At 42.3% G+C, this 22,580-nt stretch overlaps 1 protein-coding gene across 4 annotated transcripts in view; it reads left to right on the top strand.

Annotated features, from left to right (window-relative positions):
• The window catches only part of LOC124718901, a 191,533-nt gene that overhangs the window by 40,322 nt on the left and 128,631 nt on the right, over nt 1–22,580 (top strand). For 3 of the 4 annotated variants that reach the window (XR_007005935.1, XM_047244549.1, XM_047244547.1), the window contains exon 1: nt 20,924–21,048. The exons of the other annotated variant lie outside the window; for it this stretch is intronic. The gene's annotated coding sequence lies outside the window, so the exon portion shown is untranslated. Of the gene's footprint in view, nt 1–20,923; nt 21,049–22,580 lie in introns of those variants that run through there. 4 annotated transcript variants of the gene reach the window in all.

The raw sequence follows: 22,580 nt of genomic DNA, 5'->3' as shown, positions 1-22,580 counted from the left end.
AGAAGTAGGTTTAATAATGAATAAAAAAATTGGAGTGCGGGTTAGGTACTACAAACAGCATAGTGAACGCATTATTGTGGCCAAGATAGACACAAAGCCCATGCCTACTACAGTAGTACAAGTTTATATGCCAACTAGCTCTGCAGATGATGAAGAAATTGATGGAATGTATAACGAGATAAAAGAAATTATTCAGGTAGTGAAGGGAGACGAAAATTTAATAGTCATGGGTGACTGGAATTCGTCAGTAGGAAAAGGGAGAGAAGGAAACATAGTAGGGGAATATGGATTGGGGGGAAGAAATGAAAGAGGAAGCCGCCTTGTAGAATTTTGCACAGAGCATAACTTAATCATAGCTAACACTTAGTTCAAGAATCATGAAAGAAGGTTGTATACCTGGAAGAATCCTGGAGATACTAAAAGGTATCCGATAGATTACATAATGGTAAGACAGAGATTTAGGAACCAGGTTTTAAATTGTAAGACATTTCCAGGGGCAGATGTGGATTCTGACCACAATCTATTGGTTATGAACTGCAGGTTGAAACTGAAGAAACTGCAAAAAGGCGGGAATTTAAGGAGATGGGACCTGGATAAACTGAAAGAACCAGAGGTTGTACAGAGTTTCAGGGAGAGCATAAGGGAACAATTGACAGGAATGGGGGAAAGAAATACAGTAGAAGAAGAATGGGTAGCTCTGGGGGATGAAGTAGTTAAGGCAGCAGAGGATCAAGTAGGTAAAAAGACGAGGGCTAATAGAAATCCTTGGGTAACAGAAGAAATATTGAATTTAATTGATGAAAGGAGAAAATATAAAAATGCAGTAAATGAAGCAGGCAAAAAGGAATACAAACGTCTCAAAAATGAGATCGACAGGAAGTGCAAAATGGCTAAGCAGGGATGGCTAGAGGACAAATGTAAGGATGTAGAGGCTTGTCTCACTAGGGGTAAGATAGATACTGCCTACAGGAAAATTAAAGAGACCTTTGGAGAGAAGAGAACCACTTGTATGAATATCAAGAGCTCAGATGGCAACCCAGTTCTAAGCAAAGAAGGGAAGGCAGAAAGGTGGAAGGAGTATATAGAGGGTTTATACAAGGGCGATGTACTTGAGGACAATATTATGGAAATGGAAGAGGATGTAGATGAAGATGAAATGGGAGATACGATACTGCGTGAAGAGTTTGACAGAGCACTGAAAGACCTGAGTCGAAACAAGGCCTGGGAGTAGACAACATTCCATTAGAACTACTGATGGCCTTGGGAGAGCCAGTCCTGACAAAACTCTACCATCTGGTGAGCAAGATGTATGAGACAGGCGAAATACCCACAGACTTCAAGAAGAATATAATAATTCCAATCCCAAAGAAAGCAGGTGTTGACAGATGTGAAAATTACCGAACTATCAGTTTAATAAGTCACAGCTGCAAAATACTAATGCGAATTCTTTACAGGCGAATGGAAAAACTGGTAGAAGCGGACCTCGGGGAAGATCAGTTTGGATTCCGTAGAAATGTTGGAACACGTGAGGCAATACTAACCTTACGACTTATCTTAGAAGAAGGATTTAGAAAAGGCAAACCTACGTTTCTAGCATTTGTAGACTTAGAGATAGCTTTTGACAACGTTAACTGGAATGCTCTCTTTCAAATTCTGAAGGTGGCAGGGGTAAAATACAGGGAGCGAAAGGCTATTTACAATTTGTACAGAAACCAGATGGCAGTTATAAGAGTCGAGGGGCATGAAAGGGAAGCAGTGGCGGGGAAGGGAGTGAGACAGGGTTGTAGCCTCTCCCCGATGTTATTCAATCTGTATATTGAGCAAGCAGTAAAGGAAACAAAAGAAAAATTCGGAGTAAGTATTAAAATCCATGGAGAAGAAATAAAAACGTTGAGGTTCGCCGATGACATTGTAATTCTGTCAGAGACAGCAAAGGACTTGGAAGAGCAGTTGAACGGAATGGACAGTGTCTTGAAAGGAGGATATAAGATGAACATCAACAAAAGCAAAACAAGGATAATGGAATGTAGTCTAATTAAGTCGGGTGATGCTGAGGGAATTAGATTAGGAAATGAGGCACTTAAAGTAGTAAAGGAGTTTTGCTATTTGGGGAGCAAAATAACTGATGATGGTCGAAGTAGAGAGGATATAAAATGTAGGCTGGCAATGGCAAGGAAAGCGTTTCTGAAGAAGAGAAATTTGTTAACATCCAGTATTGATTTAAGTGTCAGGAAGTCATTTCTGAAAGTATTCGTATGGAGTGTAGCCATGTATGGAAGTGAAACATAGACGATAAATAGTTTGGACAAGAAGAGAATAGAAGCTTTCGAAATGTGGTGCTACAGAAGAATGCTGAAGATTAGATGGGTAGATCACATAACTAATGAGGGAGTATTGAATAGGATTGGGGAGAAGAGAAGTTTGTGGCACAACTTGACCAGAACAAGGGATCGGTTGGTAGGACATGTTCTGAGGCATCAAGGGATCACAAATTTAGCATTGGAGGGCAGCGTGGAGGGTAAAAATCGTAGAGGGAGATCAAGAGATGAATACACTAAGCAGATTCAGCAGGATGTAGGTTGCAGTAGGTACTGGGAGATGAAGAAGCTTGCACAGGATAGATTAGCATAGAGAGCTGCATCAAACCAGTCTCAGGACTGAAGACCACAACAACAACAACAACAACATATTGTTTGATCGAGGTATTTGCCTTCTGAAGACAGAAAATTGAAAACTGTGCCTTCTTCCAACAGTTTGAGCTTTTTCAGCCACAAACACAGAGCTCAGCAGTTACATCTGTTTTTCGTGCCATTAGGCAGACGTGTTATCTCTCCGTAAGCAGTTGGTCTGGAGTTTTACCTGTGACAACTGTGTGAATATTTTAAGCAAAGATTTGTAAAGTATAGGGTGTTGCAGCCTTCACTGTAGGCAGTGGAAGGTGATCCAAAGATTTATGGAATTGGACTCAGGATACACAGCTGGTGAGATTTGACTTCAGTGGTGGGGAAGTTGTTTGTGAGGTTGCTGCACATCTATAATGTTTCAAGTATAGCTATGTTGTGAGAGTGAATCGAAGTGCGTGGCCCTGAGTTCCCATAGTTTAAAAATGGTGCGTTCTTGACGTAAACAACATTAGTAATTTTGGTTCCTACTGACATCAGCTATCCGAGGTGACACAATTTTTCTCCATCCTGTAGTGAGCAGTATCAGCTATAGTGCTACAGAAAAGTTCGTCTTAGAATTAGGTATATGTGACCATCCAGCCCTTTTTATCTCATTGTCCAATTTAGATAATACTGTAGCAGTGAAACGAGTCAAGAACTTCAGCCAACACAATGTGAATAAGCTCATGGATAACTGAAGGCATCAGGATCTCTACTATTAGAAAGAGGAAACTGCACATGGAAGCAAACAACAACAATGATGCAGAGTTTGTCAACCATGTACACAAATACAAAAGAATATTTGGCAGAGTAGTTAAAAAGGCAAAACCAATGGCAAATAAATCAAAAGCTGTATGGCAGATTGTAAAGACTGAAATAGGTGCTGAAAAAACAAGTTTTAATCATAAATTAGAAATAGATGGGAAATGATTACAAACTCTAGAGATATTTGTGAAAAATTCAACAAGTATTGCACAAATTATAATGAGGCACAGATCAGTAGAATTCAAATTTACTCAGGTGCCCTGCTATGAAGTGGGTAACATTATAAAATCCCTAAAAAAAATTTGGGGGCTCGGATGAAGTTCCAACAAAAATAATATAGACGTGATGTGATAATGTTGCACCTCAACTCTGTTACATAATAAACCAATCGTTTGATGAGGGCTGCTTTCCGGACAGGCTGAAGTATGCAGAAGTTTGAACTATCCCCAAAAAGGGCAGACAAGAGGAGATAAGAAATTTTTGCCCAGTATCAATACTACCAATTATTTCTAAAATATTTGAGTGAGTAGTGTGTAACCAACTAGAAAAATATAACAAAAAACGTAGCAATATTCTTAATAATCAGTATAGATTTAGGAAGGGCCAAAGCACTGTATGCTGTTATGAGCTAATCACTAAAATAAGCAAATGCCTCGATAACAAGGAGAGCATATCCAGCATCTTCTGTGACCCCAGTAAGGCATTTTATATGGTAAACCATAAGCAACTGCTTCTAAAATTGGGTTCTTACGGCTTCCATGAAAACCCTTTAAATTTGTTCACATCTTACCTCAAAAATAGGAGACAGAGAGCAGATATACAACATAAGGGTGAGAAAGCCTGCTCTAGTTGGAAGAAAATACAAGCAGGTGTACCCCACATGTCCGCATTAGGCCCATTACTATTTCTACATTATGTAGATGATATGCCAGGTAAGGTAACATCAGATACAATTCTGTGTGCAGATGACTCAACAGCAGTAGTCTGCTGAAAACGCACTGAAGAATCAGCGCAGAAAACGAAACAGACTCTTCAAGAACTAGAAAACTGGATAAAAAGTAACACTTGGAACTAAACATAACAAAAACACAAATTGCACATGCCAGGACCAAACAAACTGTTGAATATGTAACACAGTAGAGTTATGAAGGCAGAGAACTGATGACTGCAGATTCTGTTAAATTTATGGGAGTTGCCATAAACAAAAACTTGCATGGACTGATCATGCGATTCCTTACTGAAGCAAATAAATATTTTTGTTTATGCAATAAGGGTTCCAAATAAAGTAACTGACTTAGCTATTAGGAAAATTGTGCACGACATATATTTTATATCAGTAGTAAGATATGGCATAATTTTTTGGGGAGTTGAAAAAGGAAGCCTCCTCAGGTTGTTAAAGCTACAGGAAAAAATTATCAGAGCTGTGGCTGAAACAAACAATAGACAACCATGAAAACCTTTATTTGCAAGCCTTGACTTACTGACAATTCCTTCTATGTTTATATATGAAACACTTATCTTTTAGTTAAAAAGAACCCACATCTTTCCGAGGGAAATTCATTTAAACATGCTTATGAAACAAGATTAAATGTTACCTTGCCACAGACTAATATTATTTGAAAATACTCCATATTACATGGCTTTAAAGCTTAACAATAAAATGCGTTCAAAGCTCAAGGATTGCAAGCTAGAACCCACAGGTGTAAACATTGAAAAATATTCAAAAAGCAAATGCTAGTACAGTTTGGATGATTTTATAAACAAGGAAGACAAGTAAGAGACATTACATTTGTTTTATTTTCCTGTTTTTTTTCTTTTTTTTTTTTTCTCTACATTATGTATATGCTTATGTTCCCTTTTAATGAAGGCATATGTTCTTTTTATATGTGTCCATACGTTTAAACTATGCATCATGTAAACTATGTATGCAAATATCTAATTGTATACATATATACTACTTTTATGGAAGGATGTGCTCTTATGAAGTATTACCATATTTATACACTAGTGAAACAAACATGAAAAATACCAAAAAAGAATGATTTTAAAGCACTGTGGAAATTTTAAGAATCAGGAAGAAATCTAACATGTAATTATCTTTTTATGTTGTAATGTGATTCTGAGACCATCCATATGCTTTATTTTAATGTATGTTGTTTTAAGCTATACTTAGGTAGGCAGGCATAGAATTATTCACTGACGAGTCACCAGTGTTTTAAACAAACTACTGTACATAACACGTCATGTGACAATAAAGATTCCATTCATAAATGACCTGACAGACAGATTGAGATGCAATTAATGGCTGTTTGCTGATGATGCTGTGGTGTATGGGAACATATCATCAGTGAGTGACTGTAGGTGTATTCGAGATGACTTAGACAAAATTCTAGTTCGTATGACGAATGGAAGCTTGCTCTAAGTGTAGAAAAATGTAAGTTTGAAGGTGAGTAGGAAAAACAATCCCATAATATTTGAATACAGCGTTAGTAGGGTGCAACGTGACACAGTCATTTCAATTAAATATCTAGGCATAATGTTGCAAAGTGATACGAAATGGAATGAACACAAAGTGTCGGTATAAGAGAAGGCGAAGGACTGACTTTGTTTTACTGGAAGAAGTTCGGGAAAGTGTATAGAATAGAGATGGGTCATTCACAAACTAAAGTGTCCAAAGGAACAGTTCACCAAGATGAACGGAAGATGCGAAGAACACATTCTAAGGAACGGTCTTTCATAGTTCACTTCGGTCATGGCTTTCTACTTATAGTTCCGGGGAACGGGAAACAGTTGGTCTCGTTACCGCAACGGCACGTCGGCCGGTCTCGTTCCAGCCTCAGTCTCATTCCCGTCTGTCTCAGTCTCGCTCGGCCGGACTCGTCCTTCTTCGCGTGGCCACTCATCGCAGTTCCACTGGCGACTGCCCCTAGTTAGTTCAGTGTTGAGTTGTTCATTTCGCTCACTGTGCATGCCCATTCTAGATCTGTTTCAAACCTTTTTTGAACTCTGAACTTCTGGTTCTTTTCATTTCTATCCAGCGTCTATGACCGCTAATTAAAATGCATTTTGTAATTATGTAAATTACATAAAAATTACATGGTATGTAATACACACATTTTTTCGGATGACATAACAGTAATTCAGCTTACTTCACTATTTTGATAAACAGCAGAAGGAATACTTGTAAGAAGGCAGTATTATTTTGTTATTACATGTGCAAAGGAAGTCGGCACGGCACACAGGAGTGGCCATTTTCAGTCTTTTTTTTTTATTTGTGGTAAAAGGGCATGTTCATTGTTATGGAAGGCAGACTGACTTACAACCAAATGAAGCCCGTGCTCCATAATTAATTGAGTGTCTGGTGTTACATTTTGTAAAGAGAATATGATAATTCCTACAATATGTATTATTTCAGTGGTACAGGGCGGCACACGAAAAATTGGCTCCAAGTACTAGACTGCTCATTGTCGCCCACCAATTGTCATCTATTGTTTCAAAATTGTTGTTTGCATTAGCTTATTTGTTATTTCTTCACTGCCTAATTATTACAAGTTTATCTATTCTGCTCGTAGCTTTCAACAAATCGTGCATAATTGGTGAGCAGTCTGTACTGAGGGCTGGTTTTTCATGTTTCATCTTATATTATTTCACTGTGATTAGCCACATAATGCTACAGTTGCATAAACGAGAGGTTTTGCGCAATCACAAAAATCACAAGTGTTCGATAATTCTGTTATGAACAAAAACTCTGTACTCCAGGTGGGAGCAAATGCCCCCTGTTGGTGCCTTCCATCTTCAGTCACCTATGCTACTAATTTTCAATTTTTCATAAGAAACGTATACCAAGCACAAATGAACAATGAACGAGTAAAAATGAACGGTTCCCAAAAAAGAGCAATCGCCAGTGAACTAGTTCCCAAGGATGTACGAGTTTCCCCATCTCTAGTACAGAACACTTGTGCAACCCATTCTTGAGTACTGAGTACTGTTTGAGTTTTTGGTATCCCCACCAGACCATATTACAGAAAGACGTCGAAGCAATTCAGAGGTGGGCTGACAGATTTGTTACTGGTAATTTCGATGAACATCCAAATATTATGGAGGTGCTTCATGAACTCAAATGAGAATCCCTGGGTGGAAGATGATGCTCTTTCTGTGAGGCACTGCAGAAATTCATAGAACCAGTATTTGTGGCTGACTGGAGACTGATTCTGCAGCTGCCAATGTACATTTTGTGTGAGCACCACTAAGACAGGATGTGAGCTATCAGGGCTCGTATGGGAGGGTTTTACTCCTTGCTGTATTTGTGAGTGGAAGAGGAAAGAAAATGAGAAGTAATGGTACAATGTACCCGGTGCCATGCACCATATGGTGGTTTGCAGTGTATGTATGTAGATGTGGACATAGATGTAGAGGCAGATGCATATGTAGATTTATAAATGAGGCGCTACATGTAGTAAATGGGTTATGCTATTTGAGCAGCTAAGTAAATCGCCGTCTGGCCATAAAGGAGCATTCCACTTGTGAATCGGTACCACCCAGGACTGGAGCAGCCAAATGATATTCTCCACCAGGATTTTGACTACGTGTCGTCGTGCCCTGCAGTGAGGAATGTCCTACCCACTATCCTCTCCACCTCTCCCATAGCGGTATTCCACCACCCACGAAACCTACACGACATCGTTGTCTGTCCCTACGCAATCCCTACTCCCGATCCCTTGTCTCAATTCTCATATCCCAGTAATAGACTAGACGTGAGAGCTGTCTCATACATACTCCCACCACTACCTATCCCATCAAAGGCAGGGCTACCTGTGAAATGAATCGTACGATCTGCACGCTAAGCTGCAATCACTGTGCTGCATTCTACGTGGGCACAAACGGCCACCGACAAACTGTGGCTGAGAAACAACTGGACCACCCAGATGCTGAGCACACTGCCCAGCACGACATTCTTCATTCCAGTTATTACTTCAGAGCCCGTGCCATCTGGATCCTTCCTACCAACACCAGATTTTGAGAATTGTGCATGTGGGAACTCTCTTACATTCCCATAACCTCCTGGCGTCAACCTTCATTAGTCAGTGCCATTCACCCACCTGTCCTCTTCCCTGTTCCCACTGTAGCACTACAAACCTTCTATTCCACCAATGCACCCACAATCGTTTCACTTCTCTCCTACTCACCCCCCCCCCCTCCCCCCAACCTCCATCTAACCTCCTGACTGCACCTAGCTGCCCTACCCTCTCCCCACCTTGTCCCTTATGCTCCCACAAGCAGCACTTTACCTTCCCCCACTCCTATCCTGCTATCCCTCCCCCTCCACACCCCAGCCGCCTCCTCAGCCCAACTACCTAGATTGCTTCTCCCACCGTACACAGTTGGTCGCAGTTTGACCTTGGCAGCCAGAGACGGTGGCTGTGTGTGTTGATGTAGAGAGGAATAAAATGAAGACTAACAAGACCAAGAAAAGTGCGTATGTAAAAGAGAAATCTGTTAACATTTGACATAAATTTAAGTGTTAGGAAGTTCAGGCAGGAAGAGAATGGAAGCTTCTGAAATGCAGTAAGTATTAACTGGGCAGACTTATAACTAAATAAGGTGTGCAGAATTGAATTGGGGAGAAAAGAAATGTATGGCGCAAGTGGAAGGCAAAATACAGTAAGCAGTTCGAAACAAGTGCTGGTCGCAGTGGTTAAGCAGGTACGAAGAGGCCTCAACTCTACTTATTATGTCCGACATAACTGATACGCGCAGTCTAAACTGGAAAAATATTTTATCGACACCATCACGTCGATGCGCACAGTTCCGACCCTTTCACTAAGTATTAACGACAAAAAAAAAGAAGGGGGTTCTCGATGTGCCTTCCAAAACTAATCAGTTAACACTGTAGAAATTAAATACTTCTTCAGAAAATTTACTGTGACAAGAAGAGCTATCGTCGAACAATGCAGTAAAATATGCAGTTGTACAAAATGTCAGTAACTGGAAAACGAACAATCGAGTCCCTTGCTGGATGGTACGAGTGGTAAAATGAAAGTTAAGTTCTGAGAAGCCACTACGGAGCACACTCATTGTGAAAACTAAGTCTGCTGAGCACGAATAAGAAAAACTTGACATTACTAGCTACAGGCACTGAAACAATGGTGCAGTTACAACACTCTGAGCTGGCAGAGACCAGCCCCCAGGGGCACAATGTCTCAGCTGAAGAGTGGCAGTGGCAGAATGGATGGCAGCAGTGGCTCTGGTGAACTTCACCGGTCCCGGGCTGGCAATGTCAACTGCCTTCTGCTGCCCCAGCATGAGCTTAAGCCCTCGGTGTGTGGAGTACTACATCTTTCTGACCGGGCCGTGGAAGCAGAACACAGTCTCGACCGGCGTATGCCGGTGCTAGCCGAGTTTGGAGATTGACGTTTGGGCGCGACTGTCTACGTCGCCCCGTGACAGTCTACTCGCCGAGTTCTCGGCACTGCTGCAGTACGCGTGGAGATTCGGGAGTTCGAATTGCTCGACTCGCAGACATTTTGCCTCCGGCACTCCACGGTAGCCGTGCCACAGAACTACTGTAGGGTCGAGAACTGCATCGGACCGGTATTCTGACGGGACACCGCAACGACAAGAAGGATATCGGAGACCGGGTGGTCTAGGAATGGAAATTGTACAGGAAGACTTCAGAAAAGAAAATCGGGGTTCACGTAACATAACAATTAGCTAGAAGTGGAAGAACGACTCGACCGACAAAATTCTGCGGCAGATGAAAACTGTATACTAGACCGGAATTCGTAGTTGGAATGTTGTCTTTTGCAGATAATGCACTTACTGACTGGTCTGTCCAAACACGAATCGTGACCTAACTTCTTAGCTTCACCTCTGTTAGTTCCTCTCGCCTGTGGAAGCTCGTGTGCACACTTTGCTGGACGAGCACTTCTAGAGAAAGGATTTTGTGCAGAGAACGGCTCTGCCACATCTACGGATTCTCAGTGACCTACGGTTTGGTAGACTCGTCAATCTGAATGTGGTTATTGTTATGACCAGACAACACTGCATTTGTCTGGCCATAACTGTGGGTTCTCTGATTGCTCTGGGCGATGGCTCACCTGAACTACGACAAATGTTAGTTCACTTTATTACACGAATGGATAAAAAGATTTACTCGGCTTGCTACAATTCTTTGCCACAGGCGTGCTTCAGCTTTCACTGACTATTAAAGCAATACACGATGCACTAATTAACAAACTGTTCTCGTGAAGAACAGTGTCCAACATTTACAAATGTGCATTTCCACCTGACACTCGAATAACTGTTTAGTCCTCCGATCACGAACCGGGGCAGAGTACTTACACGCTCAGCTCTACATTGACCTCTGTGTGAGGTTACTTTAGTGCTCAGGGAGAGGATGTGTCTCCTTTAGCCTCTTCCACTCGTTGCTGCAGAATGCAGTGGGACGTCACTAATGTCTACGGTATTGGTGCGTGTTGCAGACTGGGGTGTGGCACTGTGTTCTTCGGACAATACCACAGTTATCAGATGGGTTCTGACACTAGTGTATGAAAATTACTGGCAGATTTGCCATCTTTGTCTCAGAAATAATGGCAACACGAAAATACGATAGACCGAACTACGAGCTTGGCAGCGACACTTTTTTTTTTAAGTGAAAAATCTATTTTAGTTTGATCATCGCCTTTTTCCATTCATTCCCTTACATTTCTCTTTGAGTTTTACTTATCTTTTAGTCTTTGGGTATTTTTGTGATTTTTGTCCATCATATCTTCTGCTTTTCTGTGTCGGCTATATTTCTGTGAAAAAATTTGATTGTTTACATTTTGCTTTTAATTTTGTTTAACACTTCATTTTCAGTACTCTCTATTTTCCGGAGAGTCGCTAGTATCCACTGCCGGCAAAAATTGTGAAGTGCCCAGAAGGTGTTGTAGGGGGTTCCGTGTAGCTTCAAAATTTACACACCATTGGCAGGTATGTAAAAGATTACGAGTTCAGTTCACCGGGGAGTGTGTTAATGTCAACTGTAATTAGTGCATTAGCAGGCCTCGTAGGGTATGCGAGGGACGTGTCAGACATCGAGTGGTCACTGTGAAGGACACGGAGACGCTGCACGTTCATACAGGACGGCAGTCTCGGCACCGGAAAGAATTTGAAAGGGGCCTCGTTGTGGGTCTCTATTTGGATAACTAGTCTGACCGTCACGAGGCGTGATTGCATTATCGTACACAAAACACAGTGTAACCCACTGGCGTGTATGCCTGTCACCCGAGAATGAGTAATGAACTCCCCATAAAATTCTGTCGTACTGCACCACCGGTCAGAGACTACCGGCAGCCACACTAGGGAATTACCACTGTCGTTAATACCGCAACAAAAACTGCCGGATAGGAAAGCGTGATCTGGTTACGAATGACACCGTCGAGGGAACTCCGATGACACGACGGTAGGTTACGGACATCCCGTTTCCTCACGTGTTACCTCTTATGCGACTGTGCTGTTCTTCACCTTGGCAGCACTCGTCCACACACGGCACGTTTCTCTACGAACTGTCTCCATGATACTGAGGTACTTCCGTGGCCGGCGAGATCCTAATGTTTGGCCCCTGTAATATTATTGTACAGTCGACTTAACAGCTCGTGCATCTGGGATGCTGATGAGAATAACATACAGAAGAAGGGAAAAGAAAATTGAGTATGTGTTAGATGGTGATCATTTTGGCTTTAGGAAAGGCAGGGGCTATAGAGAGGCAACTCTGACATTGTGATTGATATCGGAAGCAAGGCTAAAGAAAAATCGAGACACGTTTGTAGGATCTGTTGCCCTGGAAAAGGTGTCTGACAATGTCGAGACAGTGTGAGATGTTCTAATTCTGAGGAAAAGAGGGGTAAGCTTTAGGGAGAGACGGGTAATATACGAAGTGTACAAGAGCCGAGCAGGAACAATAAGAGGGGAAGACTGAGAAGGAAGTGTTCCGATTAAAAATGGTGTAAGATATGGATGTAGTCCTTCATCCCTAATGTTCTACCTTACAGCAAAGAAACATTGATGGAAATAAAAGAAAAGTTTCAGAGTGGAATTAAAATTCGAGGAGAAAGGACATCGACGTTACGATTTGCTGATGATGTTGCTATCCCGAGTGAAAGTGAAGAAGAATTACATGATCTGCTGTGTGGAATAAAGCATCTAATGAGTACAGAACATGGATTTAGTGCAAATTGAAGAAAGACAAAAGTAATGAGAAGTAGCAGAAATGAGAATAGCGAGGAACTTATCATCAGGATTGATGGTCACAAAATAGACAAAGTTAAGGAATTCTACCACCTAGGCAGCAAAATAACCAATGACTGACGGAGTAAGGAGGACATCAAAGCAGACTGTCACTGGCAAAAAGAGCATTCCTGGCTGAGAGAAGCCTACTAGTATCGAACACAGGCCTTAGTCTGAGGTAGAAATTTCTGAGAATGTACGTTTGGAGCACGCATTGTAAGGTAGTGAAACACGGACTGTGGGAAATCTGGACTAGAAGAGAATCGAAGCATTTGATGTGTCATGCTACAGAAGAATGTCGAAATTAGGTGGACCGATAAGGTAAGGAACGAGGAGGTTCTCCGCAGAAGTGGAGAGGAAAGGAGTACGTGGAAAACACTGACGAGGAGAAGGGACGGGACGATAGAACATCTGTTAAGACGTCAGGCAATAACTTCCGTGGTACTAGAGCCAGTTGTAGAGGGCAGAAACTGTAGAGGAAGACAAAGATTGGAACGCATCCAGCAAATAATTGAGGATGTAGGTTGCAAGTACTACTCTGAGATGAAGAGGTCGGTACAGGAGAGGAATTTATGGCGGGCCGCATTAAACCGGTCAGAAGACTGACGACTCAAAAAGAACGTGGGTAGGACAAGCGGGTACGTCAGCTCCATCTCGGTGCCAGCATCTGTGGTGTCGGCGAAAGGTTATGACAGTTGTGGGCCAGCTTGCCTCGGGAGAGGATACGATGGCTTTCTGACGCCCTTCCTAACCGAAAAAGTGGCGGCGTCCAGCCAGACGGGGTGCAGCATCTCACTGACGAGTGGGCTCATACTGCCGTGTACTCTGTAAATTTGACTCGATATTGCAATCACTGAAATAACATCACGTACCCTTTCAACTTGTGAAGTTTCTTTTCATTTCCTCCTCTGCTTCTCGGTGCGTCACCTTTGTGTCGGGTAGTGTAGTTTTCCCACAATTTTGTCATCATTGGAGGAGAACTCGATCATCTACAATTAATTGTAAGAATTATAGTTTTGAACCTCTTATTGGCCTATGACTAGCAAAACATCCGGGGTACCACGTTCGATCCTTGCCACTGCTTAAAGTTCAAATAGAAAATCAGAAGCGGTGGCGGGAGAAGACTTCCGGCACGAGAAGTCGCCACCATTCTGACGACGGCCTCGTTGACGAGGGCAGAGGAACGGTCTGAGAATCGGGGCCTCTCTTGTCCTCGGGGTGGGAAACTGCCTCTAAAAGGCAAAAGAATTAGCAGTGATTGACGGCACGACGATGCCCAGAGATTACGGAAACCGTCGCATTGAAGACACCTCATGTGTATCCGCAGAACGTGTGATATGTTTATAGGATTTGTTGACGTGGAAAGAGCATTGGACAATGTAAAATGGTGGAAGATATTTGAAATTCTGAGAAGAACTGAGATAAGCTGCAGGAAAGGAAGGGTAATAGAAGACACGTGTAAGAACCGGGAGAGAAAAATAAGACTGGAACACCGAGAACGAAGTGCTCAGATTAAAAAGGGTGTAGGAGAGAGATGTAGTTTTTTGCTCCTACTGTCCAACCTATACATCTAAAAAGGAATGACGGAAATAAAAGAAAAGTTCGAGAGTGGGATTAAAATGCAAATCGAAAGGACATCGGTGATAAGATTTGCTGACAACATTGCTGTTCTTGATGAAAGTGAAGAAGAATTAGAGGATCTGTTGAATGGACCGAACAATCTAATAAGTACAGAATGAGATCTGAGAATGAGCTGGAGAATGATGAAAGTAATGAGAAGCAGAAGAAATGAGAACAGCAAGAAATTTAATATCAGTATTGTGGACCATGAAGTAGATTAAGTTAAGGGATTCTGGTATCTGGGAAACAAAATAAACCGTGATGGAGAGAGCAAGGAGGACACAGAAAGGAAGCTACCATTTATCAAAAAGGGCATTCTGGGCCAAAAGAAGTCGACTAGTATCAAACACAGTCCTTAATTTGAGGAAGAAACTTCTGAGAATGCAAGTTTGAAGCACAGTTTTGTATGCTAGCCTGAAATAAGGACTGTAGGGAAACCAGAATAGAAGAGAATTGAAACATTTGAGATGTAGTTCTACAGAACACTGTTGAAAATTAGGATTAAGGAGATTGTCTGCAGAATCGACAAGGAAAGGAATGTACGGAAAAGACTAACGAGAAGAAGCGACGGGATGATAGGACTTCTGTTAAGACTACTGGGAATAACTTCCACGGTACTACAGAAAGCTGTAGAGAGTAAACACTGTAGAGGAAGACAGAGGTTGGAATGCATCTGGCAGATAACTGAGGAGGTAGGTTGCAAGTGTTACTCTGAGATAAACAGGTCAGCACAGGAGAGGAATTTGTGGCAGTCTGCATCGGACCAGTTTGAAGACTCAAACAGAACTGGTAGGAGTGACGAGACATCCTGCAAAACTTTCTCTGAAAATTGCTCCACACAGATAATTTGGAAGCACACTACTGATGTCACATATTGGGTACAATAGCAACAAATACATCTGCCCTGTTTAAGGATGTCCACACTGAAGCAGGCATCAGTGACTGTAGAAACAATCATTACCAAAGTACAGAGGTCGACTGAAATAAGCTGAAAGATTTACAAGTTCAGTATTGTACGCAAACACGCAATAATGTAATATTTCGAGGATAACTCGAAACATTTAACTCTGAGCACGATTTTATAGAGGAGCTGTTGTTCAAATCTGAAAAAAATAGTCGATCAAGTAACTGACAGAGTTGGGGGGAACCCTTCACGATGTACAGTGACTACTAGGTCGTACGGTACGTGTTGCTATTAGAGGTCCCACTTACTTTCTACTATGCCAATGAAAGATACATCTACATCTACATCCACATCTATACTCTGTGAATGACTGTGAGGTGCGTGGCAGAGAGTACGTCCCATTGTACCAGTTATTAGGGTTTCTTCCTGTTCCATTCAAATATGGGGCACGGGAAGCATGATTGTTTGAATGCCTCTGTGCATGCAGTAATTATTCCAATCTTATCCTCAGGATTCATATACTCATGTAGAAATCTTAATTTATGGTGCCGGAGTAGTAGTAGTAGTGGAAAGACCGCATACTGTGCACACATTTTTTATTTACGAGCAGATACGAAGTGCAAATGTAAGCACAGTATAGGCACAAGGCATGATGGAGGGTGACTACTGTACTGCTGGGAAGGTTTCTGTTTACACTTTGGGACATCGCACTTAGAGATGCCGTGGATGCCAAAGAAGAAGAGGTCAGGATGACAGTGGCTGTTGTTGCAAAAACAAAAAAAGATTGTATGGAATTACTTATTAATTAATTAATTACTTATTTCTTAATTTTGGGGTACTAAAATGTCTGTCAGTGATTTTGGGAATTGATCACAATAAAGGATGGCAGCCAAAAACAGTTGCAGGATAGAATTTTTTTATTTGGGAATTGAGAGTTTAAATGTGAGTGTTTAATTGATGTGTTGAAAATATTATGGGGACTGTTAAATAGAGAAGGATTTTGAAAAGAAGTGGTTATGTGATTTCATAGCTAGTAGGTAACAAACATATCGTAACCTTCCATTATCACGGCGCTTTCCTGTAGATGGTGAAGAAGTTCAATATAGCTACAAGTGGCATTGCATAACAGGACCACAACTTCGAGGAGTGATGCAAGTGCAGAAAGAGAAGGTAAAGGTAGTTATGAACCTACATTCGAGGAACTGATATCCTGGTTAAGTATTCCCCAACAGTGAATACCAGTGGTAGCATTTCAAGGTGTAAAACAAAGAGAAAGAGAAATGTTAAAAGACACTTACTTGACTGTCAAAAGGCCTTCAATGATTACTGCAGCACAGGTTTGTCAAAATACCTCTCACAAGACAAAAAGATGCTGTAGTCATCTGTGAAGTCTGTCAGCAGCACTATTGTTGTCCTGACACTCGCAGATAAGGCAGAAATTGAAATTGAGGATGGCAAAGCAAAAGCGTAAATGGTGTACTCTGTTTTTAATGTACCCGTATGAAGTACCATCCAGGAGTAGCACCCCAATTTAATTCTCTCACCAGTGCAAAAGTAAACAATGGAAAATCCAGGTTGGAATGTAACAATATTATGAGAAGGAAAGTAGCTTCTCACCATACAGCGGAGATGCCGAGTCGCAGATAGGCTGAACAAAAAGACTCGCACAGTTATAGCTTTCGGCCATTAAGGCCTTTGTCGACAATAGACACACACACACCAGCAGCACCAGTGCACGGTGGGAGTGGATACCGGATGGGGAAAGGAGGAGGCTGGGGCGGGGAGGGGGACGGATAGTATGGTGGGGGTGGCAGACAGTGAAGTGCTGTAGTTTAGACAGTGGGCAGGGGAGAAGTGGGGAGGGGGGTGGGGGGAAAGCAGTGGAAAAGGAGAAAAATAAAAAGACTGGATGTGGTGGTGGAATGACAGCTGTGTAGTGCCGGAATGGGAGGAAGCTGGATGGGAGAGGACAGTGACTAATGAAGATTGAGGCCAGGAGGGTTCCGGGAATGTAGGATGTATTGCAGGGAAAGTTCCCACCTGCTTAATTCAGAAAAGCTGGTATTGGTGGGAAGGATCCGTACGGCACAGGCTGTGAAGCAGTCATCGAAATGAAGGGTATCGTGTTTAGCAGCGTGTTTGGCAACAGGGTGGTCCACTCGTTTCTCGGCCACAGTTTCTCGGTGGCCGTTCGTGCGGACAGCCACCTTGTCGGTTGTCGTGCCTACGGAGAATGCGGCACAGTGGTTGCAGCTTTGCTTGTAGACCACATGACTGGTCTCACAGGTAGCCCTGCCTCTGATGGGATAGGTGACGCTAGTGACAAGACTGGAGTGGGTGGTGGTGGGAGGATGTATGGGACGTGTCTTGCATCTAGGGCTATTACAGGTACGAGCCGTGAAGTAAGGGACTGGGAACAGGGGTTGTGTACGGATGGACGAGTATATTGTGTAGGTTTGGTGAACGGCAGAATACCACTGTGGGAACAGTAGAAAGGATAGTGGGCAGGATATTTCTCATTTCAGGGCACGACAAGAGGTAATCGAAACCCTAGCAGAGAATGAAATTCGGTTGCTCCAGTCCTGGGTGGTACTGTGTTATGAGGGGAATGCTTCTTGTGCCCGGACAGTGGGACTTTGGGAGGTGGTGGGAGACTGGAAAGATAAGTCAAGGAAGATTTGTTTTTGTCCAAGGTTGGGAGGATAATTACTGTCAGTGAAGGCTTCAGTGAGACCTTCAGTATATCTTGAGAGGGACTGCTCGTCACTGCAGATGCGACGGCCACAGGTGGCTAGGCTGTACGGAAGGGAATTCTCGGTACGGAACGAGTGGCAGCTGTCGAAGTGGAGGTATTGCTGGTGGTTAGTAGGTCTGATATGGACGGAGGTACTGATGAAGATGAAAGGTTAGTTTGCATGTCGAGGGATTTGGGGAATGATGATGAGGCAAAGTTTGAGGTTAAGAAATTCTGGTAAGCTAACAGTGGGTGGTTTGGGGGCAGTGGGGGTAGACCCCGATCAGATAGAGGAGTGAACTGAGTTAGGCAAGGTTCAATATTGGTCTCTGGTTGAGTTTGATTAGTAGTGTTGGTGGCGAAAAAGTGTTTCCACCGTAGGGACCGGGAGACAGAGAGAAGGTCTTTAACAAGTAACGATTTAATTTGGGAGTGGGGCAAAAGGTTAGGCCTTTGGAAAGGACTGATATTTCTGTGGGACTGAGGCTTCTGGAGGAAAGGTTCATGACTGTGTTGCAGGTCTGTTTGGGTTCTGTGTGGTGTTGGGAGGGAGTTTTGGAGGCTGGGGTAGGTGTAGCAGGTCTGCAAGACAGAATTTGCCAGCTATGAGGGGACGTGGAGCAGGTTTGGAAGTTGTTTTAGAGGTGGTGGACAGTCGTACTCCAAGGCGGGAGTGGGAAGTGAGTGAGATGGAGAGCTTTCTGAGGCGGCGTTGTGCATGTTGCTCAAGTTCCTGGAGGGCAAAAGTTTCAAAGTGTGTTATGGGTTCCAGGAATTTGGGATTACATAGCAGGAGAATTTTGCAGATGGAGAGAAGATACTGCAAGGAGGTTTGGGCTCGGTTGATATGGTTTTGCAGGACTATATTGGTGAGGGCTAAGGATTGGCAGAATCTGAACAGGTGGAGGTCATTGTGGAAGGAAGGGTGGCAGCCAGAGATGGGTAATTTGATGGTAAGCCCATTAGGAGAATTCCATGAGCCGAGCAACAATGCAGGAACAGAATGTGGGACTGGGATCTGGCTAGGGATAAGGAAACTTTTCTGTACTGACGCAGATGGTTGTGGAGACAACGCAAAAAATTATGTAAATAATGTAGGATTACGTCCGAAAAATTATTGAAAAAAGACACCCAAATACATGTGAAAAATCACGCCCAACAGCTTTTCTGAATCGTGCAGGTGTGCAATACATCATAAGTTCCAATAATCCTCCTGGCCTCGACCTTCGTTAGTCACTGTCCTCACCCATTGAGCCCCTCCCTGTTTCCATTCTATCACTACACAGCTGTCATTCCACCACCACACCCAGTATTTTTATTTCTCTCCTTTTCCGCTGCTCCCCTCACCCCCCCCACCCCACCTCTCCCTTGCCCTCCATCTAAACTGCGGCACTTCACTGTCCGCCACCCCCCGCCATACTATCCCTCCCCATTCCCCTCCCTGCCCCAGCCTCCTCCTTGCCCCCACCCAGTCGCCACTCCCGTCATGCACTGATGCTGCTGCTTGCAGTGTTGTTTGTTTCTGTTGCCTGAGACTGCAGTAGAGAGAGAGAAAGAGATGAGAGAGAGAGAGAGAGAGAGAGAGTGTGTGTGTGTGTGTGTGTGTGTGTGTGTGTGTGTGTGTGTGTGTGTGTTGTTGACAAAGGCCTTAATGGCTGAAAGCTATAATTGTGAGAGTCTTTTTGTTGTGCCTATCTGCGACTCAGCATCTCCACTATATGGCGAGTAGCAGTGCAAAATTGTGTTAGATAAATACTAATATCAGCAGCACTGGGAAATACTTGAAATCACTGAAACTGTACAAGGCTGCATGGCCCAGTGGAATTTATGTCAGATTCTACATGGAATTTGTGCTGAGATAGCCCTCTTTCAACCAGATATAACCTGGAAGAAAAAAGCTGGCGGAAGAAAGCACAGGTTACTTCCACCTACACAAAAAATAGCAACAGCGATCCTCACAACCACTGCTTCCACATTATCGACATCCGTCAATTAGAGAATCATTGAATGTTTCTGAGCTTGAGAGGTATCACAAATAGTATAACCTCTGCCATGCTACCAGTAGCCTATAGACCCCAAAAACATGAGTAACGTAGAACCCGACACATGACATCCTGAAAGCCATCTATCATGGCTGTCATGTAGATGCAGATTCATTTGTCATATCAGCATTTATTAAGAAAACTGCAGTTGTATGGGTATTGAGTGTAATTTGTGACTCGAAACAGGATTTCTAAGTAGGTGGATAGCTATTGAAAGAGGTAGAACTGACTTCCAGCATGATGAAGGAAAGTGTATTGGGATCCTTGCTGTTCTTGATGTTTATCAATGATGTAGCAGTTGATATTAATGGTACCCTCAGAAACTTTGCTGTTATCTATAAAAAAGTGATATCTGAAAAAAGGTGCACAAATATTCAGGCAGCTCTTGGTAAGATTTCAGAGTGGTATGGTTTGTCAATTTTCTTCAGATGTTTTGAAATAAAAGTAGCACCTCATGACAGGAAATGAATGATTCACAGTCGAAGCATTTGGTAGGGTTTGTTTAATTGATATGACACTGGGAAAATGACAATTAGCCTGCTCCAGAGATTGCTCACCGTGCGAACAGCCTAAAATACGTCGCAATCTGAATGTCATGCACTTCACAGCCCCTCTGTCATGAACTTCACGACGCTGGTGGTTTTTTTTGAAAATGTGTGCATGTATAAATTGAAATGTGCTTCTTCTGTTCGATTTTTTCGTCTCTGTTATGATGGACTACTGTTTACGTGGTTTGAATGACTAATTCCACAATACTTTAATAACGTTCCAGAAACTGACTACTTATTACGTTTTTCGAACAATTAGTTGTTTGTGAATACCATCGGTAGATAAATTCGAATAACTCAATTTTCCGCCATCGTGCTTGTTTTGTTCCAGATGTTTTTCTCCACTGTCCGAAAAGGGCGCTGCGGGAAGTCACGTGACGGTATTGTTTATATGTTTGAGTTCGCGGGCGGTTGTTTTTGACTGCGGGAAGGCGTAAAGACGGTAATATTGTTTTGATTCCTCGGCGCTTGTGTTTAATCGTCGATATTACGCGTACTGTTGTGGGTAAGTGCCTGCACGTTGTTCCAGTTATTTTGTTATATTGAATTTCATACCATTCTCAAGGTACAGCATAGTGTGCTATCATTTTTTTATTATATCACTATGATAAATGTGTCCAAATTACCACATTCGTGTGAAAACAGATGCACACTGTTTTCTAAGTCAGTCGATAATTTGGAATGCAGAAAAGAAAATTCACCGATTTAAACGGAAAAGTCTGCGTCTTGAAATGGAACCTTTATGACGATATTTCCATGCCAAGTGGTGTAATTTCGGAAAAAGTTTCCGCATGGGCATCACCAGTTTTGCTGAAATTTGTGGGAACGTTCGCACATGTTCCTAATATGTATTGGTAATGTTTTACGATCACTAATTCACTGCTTCCGGAGATATAGTCGTTTATTTGACCCCTTACCGCAGCTGTCAACAGTGCACCTGTGTTTTCGACAACTTTGAGATACAATATCCCCCGCAGTATTTACAAGGCCATCATATACAAAATTTTACGCTATTGTAAGGGAAATAATGAAAAAGATTTTCTAAGAAATTTTCATATGGAAAATTTGAAGCAGAGTAGGCTGAAAAATAGGTGTGCGAAAAATTAGAAGTTTAGCTTTTTACATTTCCGGAAGTATTTGCGGGATAAACATGGAGTTTGCATTCCCTAATTTACCAGTACTAGGTCTTAGAACATAGGATTTTATCCTCCTCCTGCGTTCCAGTAGTTCACAAATTGAGGCCACAGTTGACGATTCTTTTAAACCGCTTTCAATAGAAAGACCATATTCTAAACCATCTAAAGACTAGATTTGGTTTTGCAATGTGAGCATATAAGATCGACTAAAACCGTCGACAAGGTGGAGGGGCATTGGAAATGGGCCGATATTCCGCCGGTACTCAAATTAAATCTGACGTCATCTATTATGTTCTACACTGCTTTAATACTCTTTGTGGAAGATCATACGAAAAGTCCTGAAGTCTTGATGATCAAGAAATGGGCCTGAGGAAAAAAAGAGGGAAAGAGAGAAAGTAGTCTTTTTAGTTTTTTATGACATCTGTACGACTGGCAACTCTGTAAAAATGAAGTGGAATAAGGAATCCAATAAAAACAATAGTGTTTCTTTTTCTTGTGACTCTAATAATATGAGACAATGACATTTGAAAAGTGTAGTTTTTTGGCTTCTGTCTTATAAAGATTTCTTCCAATCAATCCCATTAGTGACATCTGGTTGGCAGTAAAGTTTTTCTCATGACATTCTATCTACAGCAAATTAGTGAAATCTATAAAAAAAATTCAAATAGCTCGAAGTTAGCATAAGCGTAGAATGGATTTCTAACATTGGCCTCTTTGACAATGCAGAAAAGTATCATCAGGCTTAGGATCCTGTGTAAAGAAGCTGTTATTGGTTAAGAAACCCACACATGCCTGCTGTTGCACAGCTACCAAGCATTGCCCCTAGGATGATGAGGTCCTGGTTTTCTCACTTTAGAACGGACCGGTAATTGTTAAGCCACTATGGACCATACCAACACAT

The sequence above is a fragment of the Schistocerca piceifrons genome, chromosome 10, assembly GCF_021461385.2.
Source record: "Schistocerca piceifrons isolate TAMUIC-IGC-003096 chromosome 10, iqSchPice1.1, whole genome shotgun sequence".
NCBI classification, from domain to species: domain Eukaryota; kingdom Metazoa; phylum Arthropoda; class Insecta; order Orthoptera; family Acrididae; genus Schistocerca; species Schistocerca piceifrons.
This window is presented reverse-complemented; position numbering and strand designations above follow the sequence as displayed.